A 15,047-nucleotide genomic window follows, 5' to 3' on the forward strand; every position below is an offset into this window, starting at 1 on the left:
GTCTTCAAAGGTAACAAGCGTCGGTTCCACACAGGAACAATCTCTTCAGTGCTGCTCAATCACTTTGGGTTTGTAGGTGTTTGGGTTTGGGTTTTCCTCACTTGATGATTTTCGCTCAAAGTCCTCAGAGGATGGGATGCTCTCAATGACAAGTGTCAGTTTCTCTCGGAGCATCCAACCAGCTAGTGGTTGTAGGGGGCGGCTATTTATAGCCTAGGGAGCAGCCCAACATGATAAGACATAAATGCCCTTCAATGATATGACCGTTAGGTGGGTAGATATTTTGGGACAGCTGGCGCGTAGCACAGCAATGGTCGGAAATTTGGCTATCAAATTCCTCATGGCTATCATGTTCCTCACTTGTAGGCAATCCGCACTAGCGGATTCCTAACTCCTCAGTCAGAACAAATTCCTCAGAGACCAGAAGATCTTCGTCTCTGTCACTGAAGAAATTGACTGAACTATATGAGATTTCCAATGGCTTCACTCGAAGGGATTGGTAGGTGTAGAATTTTGAGATAAGCATCACTTGGAAACTTCTCCTTAGTTTTACCTCGACCCCCTTTAACAGTACGGTGTTTCCTATGACTCAAGAAAGAGAAAATGAAACTACGAAAACAAAGTCTTCATGCTTCATATTCCTCGCATGAATATCAAGTCTTCATGGTCACACAAATTTCTTCGCCTTCAAAGTCTTCAGAAAGCCAAAGTCTTCAGTTGAAGACATTCATTTTTAGGGATCGACTTTCTCTATAAAAATCAAACTCCTCATGGACTTATAGACATGTGTACACTCACAAACACATTAGTCCCTTAACCTACAAGTCTTCAATACACCAAAATCACTATGGGGCACTAGATGCACTTACAATCTCCCCCCTTTTGGTGATTGATGACAATATAGGTTAAGTTTTCAACGGGGATAAACATATGAAGTGTAAATACTGATATTGAGGAATTTGATTGCAAGATATAGAAGAAATCCCCTTGAGGATGTGCACATGTGAGGAATTTGCTTTTGAGTAGCAATGCACATCGTAGAGTAGAATCATGGAGATCTCCCCCTATATCTTGTAATTCATACACGCATTTGACATAGGATATGAAGAATTTGAAATGCATGATGAAATATGGTGACTGATGTAATTCAGCATGCGTGCATTAACATATATGAGGAAATAGCATGTAGAACAACTTATCAAAAGTATCAGACCACCATCAGACTTAAGTTTACAACTCGACGCAACAAATCTTCAGAAGAACGAGAGTTGTAACTTAGCAAAAAAGCGCCCATATATATAGACCCACTTGAAGACTAACTCAAATTTCTCCCCCTTTGTCATCGAATGACCAAAAGGGACAGAAATGAGGACTAACGCCCCTGAAGAATATCATCATGATGTCGATGGAGGAGCACCAGCGTTGTTGGGGTCGTTTGTTGATGTAAGGCCTGCCGAAGTGTCGTCCAAGTCTTCATTTTCATCAGTCTTGCGTGATGAAGAATATGAGTTGGCCACCAAGTGAGGAACTTTGACCTTCTTGAATTTCTTCGAAGGTGGTTGAGACCAGTCAAAGTCCTGCTTGAAGCCCATTTGCTTGAGATCTTCTTCACCGTAGAGATGAGACAGAACAGCCCAGGTGCGATCAAAAACTTCATGGAGGTAGTAATGGTTCTTCTTCACTGAATTCTGCGTGATCGTCATGTTCTGAAGAATTGAACCAAACTGACGCTTGACCCATTTGTGGTTGCGATCGACCTTCTGATGAAGACTAAGGAGAAGCTCATGATCACTCATCACCCTTGGAGTTGTGCCTTGAGGATTTGGCTTTGAAGCATTTGCGGCAGTGTCATGAGTGGCAGAGTCATCATTGGTGGAGTAGGATGCAGCTTTGCGAAACTGGCCATCCAATGGACGAATGCCTTCATCAATGACAGCGGCCTTGCCCTTCTCATCAGATGAGGAAATAGTCCGTTTGAGGACTTCAATTGGGGGCAAGTAGTTGCCATGATTGAGAGTGTCAGCCTTGTAGTTGATTGAAGACCTTGATCTGATGAATCTCATGATCCAGGGAGCGTAAGGCTTCAATTCAAAAGGTGAAAGAGCGACATTTGCCAAAGTCCTCATGAATAAATCATGGTAGTTGATAGACACACCATGTATGATGTTGAAAAGCATATTCTTCATGATGCCAACAACCTCTTCTTCATTAGAGTCGTGGCCCTTGATTGGACTGAGGGCCTTGGTCAATATCCTATAAATTGTCCTTGGCACATAGAGCAATTCCTTGATGAGGAATTTTGTCCGAGGAGCTTTGCCAGGCTTCAAAGGCTTCATCAGTACTTGCATGAAATGATCAGATAGTTCAGCATCATGGTAGATGAGCCTTGCACCTTCAAGGGGAGGACTGACTGGAAGGGCATGAAGTAATTCAGATGCCGGTGCTTTGTAGTGAGTGATCTCAGTCATCCAGTCCAACACCCATGAATTCACATCTTCAGCGTTGCCTGTGATGTGCAACATAGCATAGAACTGAAGAATGAGTTCTTCATTCCAGTCGCAGATGTCAGTGCAGAAGTTGAGCAGCCCAGCGTCATGAAGAACACTAAGGACTAGGGTGAAGCAGGGTAGCGACTCCATATCCACATGAGGAATGTGCTCATGGTCAAATATCTTGTCTTTATCGAATAACAGTGAAGAGTAGAAGTTCATCTGACTTGCTGTCCAAAATCGCTTGCGTCAAAGACGAGCAGAGTCATAGGGATTGTAGTCAGTGAAGAAAATGTGCCCATTGAAGAAATCATCAGCTTTGAACTTCTATTTCTTGGAGAAGGGATTCTTAGGCTTGGGCTGAGGAGTGTCAGTCAATGTCTTCACAGCCTCTGGAATCACAGTCTCTGGAGCTGCAGGCTGAGGAATTTCAGTTGCAATGTCATCAGTAGCAGCCTGGGTCTCCATTTCTGCAGCAGCATTTTCATCAGTGCTAGTGGCTGGAACTTCTTCAGGTATAGTGAGGAGAGATGCTTGATGTTCTTCAGAGCCCGTGTGAATTTCTTCAGTTTGGACCGGGGACTGAGGAATCTGTTGCAGAGGTGTGAACAGTAGTGAATTGGGGTGATGACTTTCCTAGTAGTCATCATTCAAAATAGGAGTGGTGCACCCAATGTCCATGTCTTCATCTTCCTCATCAATTTCTTCAACGTCGGCCTCTTTAGCAGTGAACTGAGGCATGGGCGAGGATACCAGTGGGGTTGAAGGGATGTTATCCACTTCAATTTCTTCATCCAACTGCTCTGACAAAGCAGCAGAAGGATCTTCTTCATCAGATTCATTGGGAATCTCATATTCTTCACCAAAGGGTACAATCTCCTTTGATGGCATGCTTGACACAGAACAGCATCGATAGGATTTTCATATGAGCTTGTCAAAGTCTTCATTTTCTTTGGAGCTGAAGACTTTGAGGAAGCAGATGCTTTCCTTTTCTTCACAGCTGCTCGCTCTGTAGCCTTGGTCTTCTTTGCTTCTAATGCAGAAGGAAGGATAGAATTTTTTGTTGGTGCAGGAGGAGCAGGGGAATTTGGTTCATTTTCCTCAGGCGCAACTGATGCAGTTGCCCTGATAGTGTCAATGTCTTCAGGCACAGCAGCAGAAGTTTCAGCTGGCCCGGATTGATCCTCAGGCGCAACACTAGAGGTTGCCCTGGCAGATTCTTCAGAGGCTGGAATACCTTCATCAGCCCTGGTGCTTTCATTTTCTTCAGCAGCCTGATTTTCATAGCAGTGCTGGCATGTTCTTCAGTTTGCTGAGCAGAAGCTTCAGCCTGAGGAGATTCGTGTTGTGTTGGGGCTGCAACATTTGATGTGAATCTTTCAGCCATCTTGATGAATCTGACCTTGGCTCCTAGCCAATCTGCACGGTAGGCGTCAAATTCATCACTGGGGGTTTTGATCTCAGCTTGCATGGTCACAAGTTCATCAGTTGTCATTTTGACAACGTTCTTCTTCAGGAAACGCTCCTTCTTTTACTAAGCTTTCTTCAGTTGTCTGGCATTTTCAAATCTCCATTTTTCCTCGCCTATGAAGGCTGTCAGCATGTGACTTTGGCCAGGTGTGAGCTTGAAGTCAGGCATAGGAGTGTTGGGGTCCTTGTGCCAAAGATCAATAAAATCTAGGATCAACTTGGGATCCAACAAAAGAGGCACATTAGTGCCTTTGGCTCTAGCGGCCCTTTGCTGTCTATCTCTGATGATTTCAGCAAGTTATTCATCATCAGCTTCGTCTTCACTAGACGGCACATGAAAGGCAACCTGCTTCTTGTGAGGACTTGGTCTAGTGCCTCGTCCAGCAATGGCCTTGGTCTTCTTCAAAGTTGGGCATGTTAAGGACTGCGGAGGAGCTGAAGAACTTGCAGATGCTCCTGAAGCAATTGAGATGCCTATGGTCCTTTGGCAAGAGGCGAGATGCACAGGTGATGAGGACTTTGCAGCAGCAGCTGAAGGTTGTGCAACAGGAGGAACTGGACCAGCTTGAGGAACATGCCGTGAGGGCTTTGAAGAGCTTGGCCGTGAGGGCATTGCTGAGGAATTTGGCTTGCGAGCTGGCTTCTTCGATTTAGCCTTCTTAGGTTTGCTAGCAGAGGCCTCAGCAGCGGCAGCAGCAGAGTCTTCGTTGAATTTCCTCACTGCTTCTCTGGCCATTTTGGCCAGTTTAGCTTGCCGCTTGGCCCATTCATCAGGATAGTCCTCACCGCGCTTGAGGCTAGTGGGATCAGCAATTTGGCCTGGTGCCAGTGGAGGTCTTGGGCAAGGAGGGTGTACTGGGAATTTCTTCATGTACTTAGGAGTGACATATCTATACTCCCTCCATTCCCGTGCCCATCTTCTTTCGATTCTCTGCATGCGCACCTTGCGCTCATTCTTCGTCGCCTTGCCATGAATTGATTCATCAGGTGTGCAATATCCAGCATAGATATCCTCAGGGATCTCAAAAGCAGTATTCACTTCCAGTTTCTTCCCTCCCTTCTGAGGTTTCTTGCCATCAGCCATTTTCTTCACCTGAGGATTCTGAACAATGGAATTCTCTGAAGAGGTATGCAACTTGTCTTCGAGGAACGCTGCAAATGAGTTAATTTGATGAGAACCTAGTGATTCAGCAGCGGACATGTGTATCTGTGAACAGAGTATAGGTGCGAAGAATTTGGAGAGGTCATATGCGTTCTCAGAAGTTTTTGCAAAATGAACAAGTTTGAGGAATTTTGACCAGAGGTGTTTTGAGGAATTTCACTAAGCGTTCTTTGACTTAGGTTCCAGAGTTGTATAGATTGTAAAATCCATACAATTGAGGAATCTTGAAGAAAAACGTTGCTTAGAGAAACAGATCAAGATCAGATGCTTGTGAGGTGTTTAAGAGTGTGAAAGTGAAGAATAAACACCTTTTGAAGATTTTGTGGAAATCAAAAGAATCAACAAGGGCGGTAAAAATAAATTTTATTTACCCTTGACGAAGATCACGCCAAACTGAGATTTGTAGATTGGGAGTTCGTCCGTTCAGATCTTCCACGCCCTAACTTGGCAGAGGAAGATAGCTACGATGGCGGCGGAGTGAAGATTTCCGCGGCCGGCGCGAGTACGACGGCGAAGAGGTCGAGGCAGTGAAGCTCTTCCTCACCGGCGACGATAGAAGTAGCGGCGGCGCTAGGTCAGAGAGCTAGAGCGAGGGTAGTGAGGTCGAGCGGGGTAAATGAAGTCTGAGGAGGGTGAGGGGTATTTATAACCGAGGTGAAAAACCGTTTGTCCGAGGAAAATGGACGAACGTGCCCCTGACCCTTCTCATCCTAGCGACATGTGTCACCCACGTATAGTGAGGTGGAGATCGTGTGAGATCGTGGGTGAATAGATAAGTCTTATCATGGGATGCAGAACGATTTGAGCGGCAAAAGCCAAAAATTTGAGATAAGAAAATTTTAAAGTATCGTTCGCAAATTCTTCAGTTGACAAGGACACAGTGAAGATTTTGAACGGGTTTCAAATAGAACGCACATGAAGAATTTGTGAACAGACTGGGTTGACTTTAGCATAGAGGGGGAAGGGTCCAATAGGATTCACTTAGCAAAAAAGTCAACTTGAAGAATTAGCAATAAGTGAATGTTGTAGAGGATTGAAAACTCAAATATATATATAGTCAATGAAGAAAAACGACGGAAAGAGTGAAGACAATGCAAAGTTGAAGAATATGAACAACTGAGGAATTTCAAAAATGAAGAAAAACTCAAATTGAAGATTTTCAACTTTTGTTGGTGGCGTGACCCACCGTATAAGAATGATCATTTCAGACGCCGCGTACAATTGTCATAGGGCTCTGAGAATCAAATTCTTCGTTAATTTCTTCACACTTAGAGGGTTAGTCTTGATTGATTGAAGAAAAACATTACTTCGTGTGTTGCACATCTAAGTCATCAATTTTGCATAAGTGTTAGGATGTATGTCCTTTTCAAAGAACATTCGAAGATTCTAAGATATTTAGCTCACACCACAACTTGCTAAATCTCTTCTCATCCAAGGGCTTAGTGAAGATATCGGCAAGCTGTTCTTCAGTCTTCACGTGCTCGATGGAGATGTCACCCTTCAACACATGATCGCGAAGAAAATGATGACGAATCTGGATGTGCTTTGTCTTCGAGTGTTGAACTAGGTTATGAGCAATCTTGATGGCACTCTCATTGTCACAGTAAAGAGGCACATTCTTCACATTGATGCCGTAGTCCTTGAGGGTTTGCTTCATCCATAGTAGTTGAGCACAGCACGCACCCGCAGCAATGTACTCAGCTTCAGCAGTAGAGAGTGATACGCAATTCTGTTTCTTCGAGGACCAACATAACAAGGATCGTCCGAGGAGATGGCATGTGCCTGATGTTGACTTGCGGTCCACACGATCACCAGCATAGTCAGAGTAAGAATATCCAATGAGATCAAAAGCCGAGCCCTTGGGGTACCATAATCCAAGTGTTGGAGTGTGAGCTAGATATCGAAGAATATGCTTCACAGCCTTATGGTGTGATTCCGTCGGTGTAGCTTGAAAGCGGGCACACATGCAAACACTAAGCATAATATTTGGCCTAGATGCACATAGATACAATAAAGATCCAATCATGGAGCGCTATATCTTTTGATCAAAGTCAATACCATTTTCATCAGTGCATAGATGGCCATTTGTGGGCATAGGGATTTTGACGCCTTTGCAATCTTGCATGCCGAATTTCCTCAACACATCCTTGAGGTATTTCTCCTGGGATATGAAGATGTCGTTGCGTTGTTGACGTATTTGAAGACCTAAGAAGAATTTCAATTCTCCCATCATAGACATTTGATATTCTTCACTCATCATATAGGCAAATTCATCACTGTAACGTTGGTCAGTACAGCCAAAGATGATATCATCAACATATATTTGGCACACGAATAATTCATTATCATAGGTTTTGGTGAAAAGAGTTGGGTCAAGTGAACCGGGTTTGAAGCCTTTCTTCATGAGGAATTCCTTCAAAGTATCATACCACGTCCGAGGGGCCTGCTTGAGGCCATAGAGGGCCTTATTGAGTCTGAAGACTTTGTCAGGATGCTTTGGGTCTTCAAAACCTGGGGGTTGAGCAACATATACTTCTTCCTCGAGCTTACCATTGAGGAATGCACTTTTCACATCCATTTGATATAAGATGATGTTATGATGGTTAGCATAAGCAAGTAATATGCGAATAGCCTCAAGTCTAGCAACAGGTACAAAGTTTCATCGAAATCAATTCCTTCAACCTGTGTGTAGCCTTGAGCTACAAGTCGTGCCTTATTCCTCACCACAAGGCCATTTTTAGCTTGCTTGTTGCGGTAGATCCATTTTGTGCCGATGATATTGTGCTTGCATGGGTCTGGTCGCTTGACAAGTTCCCAGACATTATTGAGTTCGAACTGATGTAATTCATCTTGCATCGCTTGAATCCACTCAGGCTCCAGAAATGCCTCATCAACTTTGGTGGGCTCTGTGATAGAGACAAAAGCAAAGTGCCCACAAAAGTTAGACAAATGTGAAGCCTTTGAGCATGCGAGAGGACCTGGTGCGTTGATGTCGATGATGATTTCTCGATCCGCACTTTATTTGCAACGCGAGGATAAGCGGGTTGACGACGTTGAGTCGGCTCAGCATTTTCTTCAGAGCCATTTTCCTCAGGTGCACCAGCATGATGTTCTTCACATTCTGGAATGACTTCTTCAGCAGATTCTTCGGTAGGAATGACATCCTCGGTATCCTTGAACTTTATGGATTCCTCAGGTGACTTCTCATCTAGCACAGGAGGTAGGTGCTCTCTTTGCGAGCCATTAGTTTCATCGAACTGCACATCTACAGTTTCAACAACCTTGTGATGAACGGTGTTGAAGACTCTGTAGGTGTGCGAGTCCTTTCCGTAACCAAGCATAAAGCCTTCATGTGCTTTCGGTGCAAATTTAGAATTGTGATGAGGATCTCTAATCCAAAATTTAGCACCGAAGACTTTGAAATAACTCACATTGGGTTTCTTGTCAGTGAGGAGTTCATATGAGGTCTTTTTTAAGAATTTGTGAAGATATACCCTGTTGATGATGTGGCACGCAGTATCAATTGCCTCAGGCCAAAAGTGACGAGGCGTCTTGATATTTGTCAAGCATAGTGTGAGCCATCTCAACAAGAATCCTGTTCTTGCACTCCACGACGCCATTCTGCTGAGGAGTATAAGAAGCAGATAACTCGTGAGTAATACCAAGTTCATCAAGATAGTTATCAAGACCAATATTCTTGAACTTGGTCCCATTGTCACTTCTGATGTGCTTGATCTTCACACCAAAGTTGGTTGAAGCCCTCGAGGAAAATCGTTTGAAGACTTCCTGCACTTCATATTTCTAAGTGACGATATACACCCATGTATAACGAGAATAGTCATCAACAATAACAAAGCCATATAATGATGCAGCATTGGTGAATGAGGCATAATGAGTAGGGCCAAAGAGATCCATGCGAAGTAATTCAAATGGATGAGTGGTAGTCATGATGGTATTTGAGGGATGCTTGGCCTTGGTCATCTTTCCAGCTTCAGAAGCTCCACACAGCTGATCCTTGAGGAATTTGACATCCTCGATGCCAATGACATGCTTCATCTTCACGAGAGTGTGCAAGTTCCTCATGCCAGCATGACCAAGTCATCGATGCCATAGCCAGCCTTCTGAAGCTTTTGCAAGTAGACATGTAGCAGATTGTGGTCTTGTAGAGAAATCAATAATATATAAATCTCCTCTCCTAAAGCCTTCGAAGACTTTGGAATGGTCAGCTTCCATGATCACAACACAACGATACTTGCCAAAGACAACAACCATATCAAGATCACAAAGCATTGAGACAGACATGAGGTTGAATCCTAAGGACTCGACAAGCATGACTTTGTCCACGTGTCGATCCTTTGAGATCGCAACCTTACCTAGACCCAATACCTTGCTTTTGCCTTTGTCAGCGTAGGTGATATGCTTCAGATGCGACGGAGTTAAAGCAGTGTCCATCAATAAGTTCCTGTCACCAGTCATGTGATTTGTACATCCACTGTCAAGGACCCACTCAGTAGCTTTTGGTTGATCATCCTGCGGATGAATTAGTGCATCTTACGAACTCATATACTTCATCGGTGAAGAATATGACATCAAATTCATCAGATCAATTTCATCAAGCAATAGAACAGATATAGCAGTATGAGAACGTGAGAAATGAAAATTCATTTCTTCATGATTAGCTTGCGTCCTTTCAAGCATATTCAGGTCTCCAGCAAATTCTTCAGAAGATTAAGCATATCTGGAGACCTGACCTTGCATAAGACATTAGTTCTTTTTCTTCACCACCCACATCTGGAGGGGTGGCAAAGAGTTCATCATTCTGCGAGCTCCATAAGAGAAAGGTGGCATAGACGCCAATCCACTCCGTTTCACATAAGAGGGGTCAGAGTAAGAATATGAATAAGCAGAGAAATTCTTCGAGGACTTATGAACATAATGGTTTGAAGAATAATGCACATATTCATAGCCCTTATATCTTTCCTGCGAAACAGGAGTGTTAGCACGATGATGTTCATATGAGGACTTTGATCCATATGAGGAATTTGATCCACGTGAGGAATATGGTCCATATGAGGACTTGGATCCATATGAAGACTTTGGTCCATATGAAGAATTTGATCTGGGGTTCCTATTCTTCACATGTGGTGTCATGATGACATTCACTTGAAGACTTTCAAGGTACCTTTTGGGAACCCAGATTTTCTTCATAGGGGGGTCGTTCCTGCAGTTAGTGCCAACATATCTAGCAAATACTTTACCATTCTGATTTTTGAACAGTCTATAGTTGGAGTCAAATGACTCATCAGAAGAATATGAAGATTCACATGTAAAGCCAGATAAAGTAGATGGATCTACATGGGGTCCTTTTCAACAACCCATGAGGTTTTGGGGTACTGCTCAGGTTTCCGGTAGGTCCCATCAGCATTGAGTTTCCTCTCAAAGGCAATACCCTCTTTCCTAGGGTTCTTGTTGAGGATCTGCTTTTTAAGCACATCACAAAGTGCATGATGCCCTTTGAGGCTTTTGTACATGTCTGTCACATACAATTCCTTTAGCCTTGCATTGTCAGTGATACTAGCAGTATCCTCATATGAGGAATTTGTGATAGCAGAGACAGTTGAAGAATTTGTATTTGTAGCAATAGAAGCATTTGAACTTTCAGGTGAAGAATTAGTAGATTCATGTTCAATGCATTTTAAACATGGTGGAATGAATTCTTCCTGAGCGGCACTGATCTGTTGAGCAATCAATGAATCATGCTCCTTCTGAAGATCTTCATAATCACCCTTAACTTCTCAAGATCTTGCTTTCTTTGAAGAAATTCATAAGAAACCTTCTCATGATCAGATAAGAGAGTGTTATGATGACTCTGAAGATTATCAAACTTGGACTGAAGTCTCTGAAGATTATCAGTCAAGTTTTGAGTGCGATCCATTTCTTCACCCAACAGGTCATCGCTTTTGTCTAGCATATTTTGAACTTTTTCAAAAGCCTTTTGTTGTTTCACAGCAATGTTAGCAAGTTTAGAGTAGCTATGCTTGAGGTTCTCATCAGATTCATCCTCACTTGATTCAGAGGAGGGATATTTCAGTACCTTTGAACCCTTTGCCATGAAGCAATAGGTGGGAGCGTAGTCATCATCGCCGTCATCAGCCGTGTTGGGGAAGTCATTTTCCTCAGAGTTGAAGATGGACTTGCTGACGAAAGCAATAGCGAGGGCTAGGCTCGCCACACCAGATTCTGACTCCTCAGATGCCTCCTCTTCCTCATTTTCTTCAGATTCAGCTTCAGAGTCCATTTATTTGCCAATGAATGCCCGATGGATCTGCTCTTCTTGTGAGATGAAGACTTCGAGGATTTTGATGATGAAGACTTTGAAGACTATTTCTTCTTCTTCGATTCCTTTTCCCACATAGGACAATCTTGAATGTAGTGACCAGGTTTCTTGCATTTGTGGCAAGTTCTCTTCTTGTAGTCACGGGATGACGAATTTGATCAAATGTCATCACTTCTTGAGGATTTTCCAAAGCGACCACGTCTTGAGAACTTCTGGAATTTTCTCATGAGCATTGCTAGCTCCTGGCTCAGTTCTTCGGATCACCAAGACTGCTACCAGAATCTTCACCTTCAGATTCAGAGACTGCCTTGGCCTTCAAAGCGCATGTTCTGCCATAGCTTGATCCATAGAGATCTCTCTTCTCAGCAAGTTGGAACTCATGAGTGTTTAGCCTCTCGAGGAAATCAGCGGGATCAAGTGCCTTGTAGTCTCCACATTCTTGTATCATCGGTGCAAGAGTGTCAAATGAGGAATCAAGCGATCTCAGCAATTTTTTCACCACCTCATGGTCGGTGAAGTCAGTGGAACCAAGTGCTTGAAACTCATTTGATATGTCAGTGAGGCGATCGAAGGTTTGCTGAACATTTTCATTGTCGAGTCTTTTGAAGCAGTTGAAGAGATTGCGAAGAACGTCAACTCGAGAGTCACTCTGAGTTGAGACTCACTCGTTGACCTTGGACAGCCTATCCCAGATAAGCTTAGTTGTCTCCAAAGCACTCACTCTGTCATACTGCCCTTTGCTTAGGTGGCCACATACGATGTTCTTCGCTTGAGAGTCGAGTTGCTTGTATCTCTTCACATCAGCAGCGTTGATGGTAGGAGTGACAGAGGGAACACCATTTTCCAAAACGTACCAGAGATCGTTGTCAATTGCCTCAACATGCATTCGCATCTTATTCTTCCAGTGGGGGTAGTCCGTCCCATCGAAGGTAGGACACCCAGCAGAGACCTTGATCATACCTGTGGTCGACATAACTAAAACTCCAGTCGATTAAACCAAAATCACACAGAACAAGGGAGTACCTTGCTCTGATACCAATTGAAAGTGCGTTATATCGACTAAAGGGGGTGAATAGGCGATTTTTACAAATTCGTCACTGAGGAATTTCGGGGTGAGGAAATTCCTTAAGTCATAAACAACTAGCAGCGGAATAAGTACTCAGAAGTAAGCATAACAAAGCAGTAGCACAGTCATCATGATGAAATGAAGACAAGCAATGAGTACAGGAAACGTAAACACGGGATAAGCAGGCTGAAGACAAACTGACTGAAGAAATTGAACTGAGGAAATTGAGAAAGTCTTTAGTCAAAGTCTTCAAACAGTAATGATCTAATGAGGAAATGAAGGGGTTGAGGAAATGGAACCAGTTAGCTCGGTGAAGACAGTGATTTGGTAGACCAGTTCCAACTGTTGTGACAGTCGTACATCTGGTTGGAGCGGCTAGGTATTTAAACCTGAGGACACATAGTCCTCACCGTATTCTCCTTGAGCTAAGGTCACACAGACCTCACCCAATCACTTGTGGTAAGTCTTCAGGTGACTTCCAAACCTTCACAAGCTCGGTCACTCGGCAATCCACAATTTCCTCTTGGATGCTCTAGACCATGACGCCTAACCGTCTGGAAGATGCACAGTCTTCAAAGGTAACAAGCGTCGGTTCCACACAGGAACAATCTCTTCAGTGATGCTCAATCACTTTGGGTTTGTAAGTGTTGGGGTTTGGTTTTCCTCACTTGATGATTTTCGCTCAAAGTCCTCGAAGGATGGGATGCCCTCAATGACAAGTGTCAGCTTCTCTCGGAGCAGCCAACAAGCCAGTGGTTGTAGGGGGCGGCTATTTATAGCTTAGGGAGCAGCCCGACATGATAAGACATAAATGCCCTTCAATGATATGACTGTTAGGTGGGTAGATATTTTAGGACAGCTGGCACGTAGCACAGCAACGGTCGAAAATTTAGCTATCATGTTCCTCACTTGTAGGCAATCCGCACTGGCGGATTCCTAACTCCTCAGTCAGAACAAATTCCTCAAAGACCAGAAGATCTTCGTCTCTGTCACTGAAGAAATTGACTGAACTGTATGAGATTTCTAATGGCTTCATTCGAAGGGATTGGTAGGTGTAGGATTTTGTGGTGAGCACCACTTGAAAACTTTTCCTTAGTTTTACCTCGACCCCCTTTAACAATACGGTGTTTTCTATGACTCGAGAAATAGAAAATGAAACTATGAAAATAAAGTCTTCACGCTTCATACTCCTCACATGAATATCAAGTCTTTACGGTCACACCAATTTCTTCGTTTACAAAGTCTTCAGTTGAAGACATTCATTTTTAAGGGTCGACTTTCTTTGTAAATATCAAACTCCTCATAGACTTATAGACCTGTGTACACTCACAAACACATTAGTCACTTAACCTATAAGTCTTCAATACATCAAAATCACTAAAGAAAAAATATAAAATATAAATAAAAGACCAAGAAAATCATGAATTTAAAACAGTTCATAATTTAAAACAAATTAATTAAATGGAAAAAACAAAAAAACATAGCAACTCATATTGAGACAGGAAAGACTACAATCCATGAGAAAGACAACCACACGGAGTGAGACAAAGACGATGCACGAGCGCACTTTGAAAGAACACGAATCTTATGTTTTTATCAAACGGCTTAGAAGTTGGATGTGAGATAACTAATTCACGTCTAAATGTGAATTAACAAATATGAGCTTACATACCCTAGGCATGGTAACTTTTGACCCAAAAAAGATGATCAAAACACACCAATATATGATCTAATTTCGAAGGTCTCCAACAACTATTCCTTTCCCTTGGCCTGCTTCTTTTTTACTCAGAATCCAAGTCTTACGTGGTGGGCTGGACAACGTACATAGTGAGTGTATTGCTACCAATGTGAAGCTTATTCGAAGGACCCTTGCCTTTTGTTTAGCTTGAGACTATCGTCGTGGCTCTAGTAGGAATCTAGTCGCGACAGATAAAATGGTGAAAACGAATTTTGAATCCGGCGAACAGCTTAAGCTACAAATCATTTTGAATTTTTCAAATAGAGAAGAATTTAGAATGACATAAGCATTTATTTTCTAGTGCATGCAATGCATACATGACCACATGAAAACAAGAGGATGAAGTGTTTGCATCTATGCAATACAGTCGCAAGTAAGTGAAGTCCATATATAAATTTGAATATGGAGTGCTAACAATTTAATTGCATAGCTCATGAGGAGAGGTAGGCAATGTATATATAACTAGATGGTGACTCGTGCGCTACTGCAGGAACCTTTCCAAAAGCAATGCATTAAAGCTGCTACAAAATCTAAAACTAATGGGAAGCAAATGTAAGCTTGAAATAAAAATAAAATAGAAAGAGTATAAAAAGAAAGAAAAATGAATGTGTGAAGGATGAATTGTGTAAGTACACTACAATCACCCAACATATACTGTCAATACAAAATCTTATGCAAAAAATAACTTATGACTAATATGTATGGATCAATGACGCGGATAACTTATAACTAACATGTATGAATTGATGATGTGATACGCTTAATGCATAGAGTAATGCAAAAAT

This window comes from Aegilops tauschii, chromosome 5 (assembly GCF_002575655.3).
Source record: "Aegilops tauschii subsp. strangulata cultivar AL8/78 chromosome 5, Aet v6.0, whole genome shotgun sequence".
Taxonomy (NCBI): Eukaryota; Viridiplantae; Streptophyta; class Magnoliopsida; order Poales; family Poaceae; genus Aegilops; species Aegilops tauschii.